At 45.7% G+C, this 7,039-nt stretch overlaps 1 non-coding gene across 1 annotated transcript; it reads right to left on the bottom strand.

Annotated features, from left to right (window-relative positions):
- Nucleotides 1-1,267: 1,267 nt before the first annotated feature.
- Nucleotides 1,268-1,335, bottom strand: LOC111728022. The gene has a single exon (XR_002775439.1). It is a non-coding gene; the product is annotated as a small nucleolar RNA SNORD77 (small nucleolar RNA).
- Nucleotides 1,336-7,039: the final 5,704 nt, after the last annotated feature.

Raw genomic sequence — 7,039 nt, 5'->3', positions numbered from 1 at the left:
TCAAGTTTAATATATGTTGCTGGATAAAGAGTTCCTGATCTCCTCTTACTATCAACCAATATGCAGAGAACAGGATAGGTCCACCAAAATGTATTTGTCAGAAGGCCAGGATTCTAGAGAACAGTGATTGCAGCCTCTCCAAGACTGCTTTTTTTCAGGCTGGTCGCAGTGACTCACACCTGTAATCCCAGCAATCTGGGTGGATTGCCTGAGCTCACAGGCTCAAGACCAAGAGCAAGAGCAAGACCCCTGTCTCTAAAAATAGCCAGGCTTTGTGAGGTGCCTGTAGTCCCAACTACTTGGGAGGCTGAGGCAAGAGAATCACTTGAGCCCAAGAGTTTGAGATTGCTGTGAGCTATGATGCCACAGCACTCTACCCAGGGTGACAAAGTGAGACTCTGTCTCAAAAAAAAAACAAGATAATTCTGTTCTTCCCTTTCTAAAATTACAGTTTTGAGGTTTTTTTTGTTTGTTTGTTTTTTGTTTTTGAGACAGAGCCTCAAGCTATCCCCCTGGGTATAGTGCTGTTGCATCACAGCTCACAGCAACCTCCAACTCCTGGGCTCAAGCAAGTCTCCTGCCTCAGCCTCCCAAGTAGCTGAGACCACAGGCACCCACCACAAGCCTGGCTATTTTTTGGTTGCAGCCATCATTGTTGTTTTCGCGGGCCTGGGCTGGATTCGAACCTGCCACCTTAGGTTTATGGGGCTAGCGCCTTAGCCACTTGAGCCATAGGCACTGAGCCTTGGGTTTGTTTTTTTTTTTAATTTCCGAGATAGAGTCTCAAGCTGTCACCCTGGGTAGAGTACCATGGCATCACAGTTCACAGCAACCTAAACTCCTGGGCCCAAGCGATCCTCTTGCCTCAGCCTCCCAAGTAGCCAGACTATAGGCACCTGCCACACCACCAGCTATTTTCTGGCCCAGGCTGGATTTGAACCTGCAGCTCCCATATATGTGGCTGGCACCCAAGCCACCTGAGCTATAGGCGCCGAGCTCCAAAATAACAGGTTTATACATAAAAGTTCAAAGCAAAGACCACACCAACCTCTATTCCAAATAATGATCAGCATAACTCAGTAACGTACCACAACATTCCAATTCAAAAGTTACTTTCCTAAATCAATTCACTTAAACCTCTCCAGATAGGCATCTTTAGGGTGGGAGCTAAGTTTGCAAAACAGTAAGAATAGGACCAGCTTGGTGGCTCACGCCTAGAATCCCAGCACTCTGGGAGACTGAGGTGGGTGGACTTTCTTTTTTTTTTTTTTACATCAGACAAATGGCTAATTTCTTCATGATTCAATCTGCTGAACTATGCAACCATCATAGTATTTTTTTTTTAGACAGAGTCTCATTTTGTCACCCTACGTAGAGTGCCAAGACGTCATGGCTCACAGCAACCTCCAACTCTTGGGTTCAAGCAATTCTCTTGCTTTAGTCTCCCAAGTCGCTGGGACTACAGGCACCCACCACAATGCCCAGCTATTTTGTTGTTGTTATTGCAGTTATTGCTATTTGGCATGCCAGGCCAGGTTCAAACTTCAGCTTCAGTGTATGTAGCTGCCACCCTAGCAGTTGAGCTATAGGTGCAGAGCCTGGAGGCTGGTCTCCAACTCTTGAACATAAGCGATCCTCCTGCCTTGACCTCCCAGAGTGCAGGGATTCCAGGTGTGAGCCACCCCACCCTGCTGTCTGATTGTAACTTGATTCAGGATCTCTGGACATTTTTGTTGTTTTCCATCAGATCTTTGGTACTTTCATGATCTTACTGAACTTTAACTCTACTGAATAGTAGATGTGAGTTATCCTCATTCTCATTTTATACAGGTGATGAAATTAAGAAATAGAGTTTAATTTACTTTGCAAGGTCACAAAGCTGGTAGATGTGCTACTACACAGGCCTTCTGAATCCTACTTAACTTTTCTTTGAAATGTTGGGGGGAAACAAGGCCCAATGGAGAGAATGAACATCCAAACACCATATTTAAGAGGAGGAGAGCTTTTATTCAGCTAGTGGAGCAAACAGCATAGAAGAATTAAAAATGGGCTCAGCGCCTGTGGCTCAAGTGGCTAAGTTGCCAGCCATATACACCTAAGGTGGCAGGTTCAAATTCAGCCCGGGCCCGCCAAACAACAATGATGGCTGCAACCAAAAAATAGCCGGGCGCTGTGGTGGGCACCTGTAGTCCCAGCTACTTGGGAGGCTGAGGCAGGAGACTCACTTGAGCCCAGGAGTTGGAGGTTGCTGTGAGCTGTGATGCCAAAGCACTCTACCCGGGGGCTAGCTTGAGGCTCTGTCTCAAAAACAGACAAACAAACAAACAAACAAACAAATGAATTAAAAATGGCCTGGGTCCCTGACTGGCTTGGTCTTTCCCTTTTTATTTCTAGTTAAAAAGTTCCAGCTCATGGGTACCTTTCTCACGGGTCAGTTTGAATCAAGTGGGAGAAGCAGGCTCCAGCTCTTACAGAACTTTGGGCTTTTACAGAAGCTGAACCAAGAGTCAGTTTTCAGACCAGGAGCGGTGGTTCCCAACTGTAATCCCAGCGCTCTAGATTTACACCAATCTAGACCAGCCTAAGCCAGAAGGAGACCTATAAAAATAGCCCGGTGTCATGGTAGATGCCTTGTAGTCCCAGCTATTTGGGAGGCTGAGACAAGAGAATTGCTTAAGCTCAAGAGTTAGAGGTTACTATGAGATAGGATGCCATGGCACTCTACCAAGAGCAACAAAGTGAGACTTGGTCTTCAAATTAAAAAACAAACAAACAAACAAAAAAACAGTAGTTTTCAGGTCCTAGGAGTCTACAAATTCTTAAGAGCTGAATCACCACGGGGAGGGCCTCGCAGGTGTGTCCTTGGGGTCTCCTTGAGAAGATCTCTATTCCTTTAGACCTTACTTTTTCTGGGTATCCTCTTTCACCATAACTAGTCTTATTACAAGAAATATTTAAATGATCTATCAAAATAAGTTTGGCTAAAAAACAGAGTAACAACAACGGCATAAAGCTATTACCTTAAACGGGACACATTAATGGGAACTGTAATGGTTGAACAAATAGTAACAGCTAACAGTATTGCCGTAGTAGAAAAACTGAGGTATTAGAAGCATAGATGCAAATTTTTTTGAACAAAAAATAATCAAATTCTATGAAAGAAGATAATTTTCGGTCAGTCTCTACATAATTTCTTTTCTTTTTTTTTTTTTGAGACAGAGCCTCAAGTATCCTGCTGGGTAGAGTGCCATGGCATCATAGCTTACAGAAACCTCCAACTCCTGGGCTCAAGCAAGTCTCCTGCCTCACCCTCCCAAGTAGCTGGGACCGCAGGCACCCGCCACAGTGCCTGGCTATTTTTTGGTTGCAGCCAGCAATGTGGTTTTGGTGGCCCGGGCTGGGGATTCGAACCCGCCACCTTAGGTGTATGTGGCTAGCGCCTTAGCCACTTGAGCCACAGGTGCCGAGCTTCTACATACTTTCAAAATACTGACTTCCCAAGAGTAAGGGCGAGTAGATTTTAATTAATGTCAGTTTCTGGGGGAAGTTGGTGGGAATTTTCATTAACTGGGAATGGAACATGATTTAATATTATGACCCAGCTGCTGGAAAAGCTAACTCAGTCTGAGGCTGCAGAGCTGTGTGGACTGAACCTCACCTGCTGGCCCAAGTTGGAGCCTGTGTTCACATGATGTCCCCACATAAGGACAGTGACAGAACTAAAATCCTTGACTATGGTAGTGTGGAAGTTGGCAGCTGTTTCCTCAGAGAACGTTTTGAGAACTTAGAGTATTCAATTTCAAATTTGGAGAATGAATGGTTCTTTAAACTTATTCATTCCCTTAAGAAAGATATGTTGAGGCTCGGCGCCTGTGGCTCAAGTGGCTAAGGCGCCAGCCACATACACCTAAGGTGTCGGGTTCAAATCCAGCCCGGGCCGCTAAACAACAATGACGGCTGCAACCAAAAAATGGCTGGGCGTTGTGGCAGGCACCTGTGGTCCCAGCTACTTGAGAGGCAGAGGCAGGAGACTCACTTGAGCCCAGGAGTTGGAGGTTGCTGTGAGCTGAGATGCCACGGCACTCTACCCAGGGGGACAGCTTCAGGCTCCTGTCTCAAAAAAAAAGAAAGAAAGAAAGAAAGAAAGATATGTTGAGTTTACTACACGTCAGAGTAGGCAGGCCCTTGCCGGTGACTGTAATGACTTGGCCCATACTGGAGTGAGCTGGAGGCTGTGGGGAGGAATCTACATGGGGGGGGCTGCTTGCAATATGCGGACAAAGCATCATCTTTCTGGCAGTTTTGTGGAGAATAGGCTATAGGGGACAGGGAAAGGGTGGAAGGGTGAGAATGAATCTTACCAGCAATAGGTTACAGTCATGTAGAAAAAGGCAAATGTATGGATTTTTGGATATAGTTTGATTTGGGGATGTATTTCATGTAAGTGAAGGGCAGAAAAAAAAATAGGTTAACTTTAATAGGTTAACCTAAATGGCTCCAGAGGACAGCACAGGCCCCCTGGATGGTGCTAGGAGAGGAAATAGTCCTGGGACACGGGAACATGACACAGTTGGTGACTCTTCAATGGCACAGAGAAGAAGAAAGTTATCACCCTGTGAATGAGGGATGGACATAGCTGGATTGCCTCCCTCTAACATCGTAACATTTTTTTTCTTTTTTGAGACAGAGTCTCACTATGTCACCCTCAGCACTCAGTAGAGTGCTGTGGTGTCACAGCTCACAGCAACCTCAAACTCTTGGGCTTAAGCTATTCTCTTTGCTTCAGCCTCCCAAGTAACTGGGACTACAGGCATCCACCACAATGCCTGGCTATTTTAATTTTTTTGTTGTTGTTGCAGTTGTTTAGCTGGCAAGGGTCAGGTTCGAACCCACCCCCTTCAGTGTATGTGGCTGGTGCCGTAACCACTGTGCTACGGGTGCTGAACTGACATCATAACATTTTAACTCAGTGTTATAGGAAGAAAGTTTCATAACTGCCAGAAATATAGAATTTCAAAAAGTTCATGAAATTAGCAATATAAATTTCAAGATTTAAAACTGGTATCGTGGGTGGCGCCTGTGGCTCAGTGGGCAGGGTCCTGGCTCCATATACTGAGGGTGGCAAGTTCAAACCTGGCCCTGGCCAAACTGCAACAAAAAAATAGCTGGGCATTGTGGTAGGTGCCTATAGTTCCAGCTACTCAGAAGGCTGAGGAAAGGGAATCACCTAAGCCCAGGAGTTGGAGATTGCTGTGAGCTGTGTGACGCCACGGCACTCTACCATGGGCGATAAAGTGAACTCCATCTCTACACACACAAAAATTAAAACTGGTATCGTTTTTTTACTTTCTTTTTCTTTTCTTTTTTTTGTTTTTTTGAGACAGAGTCTCACTATGTTACCCTGGGTAGAGTGCCATGGTATCACAGCTCACAGCAACCTCAGACTCTTGGGCTTAAGTGATTCTCTTGCCTCAGCCTCCTAAGTAGCCGGGACTACAGGTGCCCACCACAACACCTGGCTGTTTTGTTGTTGTTGTTACAGTTGTCATTGTTGTTTAGCTGGCCCAGGCCCGGTTCGAACCTGCCTGCCTCGGTGTATGTGGCTGGCACCCTAACCACTGAGCTATGGCACCACCCTGTTTTTTCTACAATAGTGTAAAAACAACAAATTTTGATAAAGTAGCAAAGGAAAACAGGTACCAACAGCCCTTCTTGAGGACTTAGAATTTTTGTTCCAAAGTTACTTGCAAGATCACCACCACCAGACATTGCCATTCAGTTTATAATTATTTTTGTTCACTTAACAGCTATGAAACATAATAGAAGTAATTAACAGGAAGCCAGGTGCAGTGGCTCAGTCTTTAATCCTAGCACTCTGGGGGGCTGAGATGGGCAGATTGCTTGAGCTCAGGAGCTGGAGACCAGCCTGAGCAAGAGCAAAACCCTGTCTCTAAAAATAGCTGGGCATTGTGGTGAGTACCTGTAGTCCCAGCTACTTAGGAGGCTGAGGCCAGAGAATCACTTGAGCCTAGGAGTTTGAGGTTGCTATGAGCTGTGACATCATAGCACTCTACTGTGGGGGACAAAGTGAGACTCTCTCAAAACAAACAAAAAAAAGGAAGTAATTAATAGAAAAATGAGGCCAGGGCTGGACATCATAACTCGGTAGTTAGGGTGCTGGTCGCACGTTCCGGGGCTGGTGGATTCCAACAGGGCCAGGGCCTGCTAAACAAAAACAAACAAACAAACAAAAAAAAATAGCCAGGCATTGTGGTGGGCTCCTGTAGTCCCATCTACTTGGGAGGCTGAGGCAAGAGAATTCCCTGAACCCAAGAGTTTGAGGTTGCTGTGAGTTGTGATGCCATAGCACTCTACTGAGGCTGACAAAGTGAGACTGTCTCAATTTAAAAAGAAAAAAGAAAGAAAGAAAGAAAGAGAAAAACAAAAATGAGGCCAGTTGTAGTGGCTTACATCTATAATCCCAGCACTCTGGGAGGCTGAGGTGGGTGGATTGCTTGAGCTCAGGAATTTGAGACCAGCCTCAGAAAAACAAGACTCCATCTCTAAAATTAGCCAGGCATTGTGGTGGGCTCTCCTATAGTCCCAGCTACCTGGGAAGCTAAGGCCAGAGAATCACTTGAGCCCAAGAGTTTGAAGTTGCTGGGAGCTATCATGCCATGGCAGTCTACCCAGAGTGAAAAAATAAGACTCTGTCTCAAAAAATAAAACTAAAAATAAGTAGACAGATAGACATAAAAACTAGCCAGGCATTGTGGTAGCTGCCTGTAGTCTCAGCCACTTGGGAGGCTGAGGCAAGAGAATGTATCGAGCTCAGGAGTTTGAGGTTGCTGTGAGCTATGACACCATGGTACTCTACCCAGGGTGACTGAGTGAGACTCTGTCACAAAAAAAAAAAAAGAAAGAAAGAAAGAGAAAAGAGAGGCTGGCGCCTATGGCTCAACCGGCTAAGGTGCCAGCCACGTACACCTAAGGTGGCGGGTTCGAATCCCCAGCCCGGACCCGCCAAACAACAATGACG

The sequence above is a fragment of the Otolemur garnettii genome, unplaced genomic scaffold, assembly GCF_000181295.1.
Source record: "Otolemur garnettii isolate 467f Iridium unplaced genomic scaffold, OtoGar3 scaffold00138, whole genome shotgun sequence".
In the NCBI taxonomy this organism is placed as follows: Eukaryota; Metazoa; Chordata; class Mammalia; order Primates; family Galagidae; genus Otolemur; species Otolemur garnettii.
Note: the sequence above shows the minus strand (reverse complement) of the source record. Positions and strands in the feature narration are given on the sequence as shown.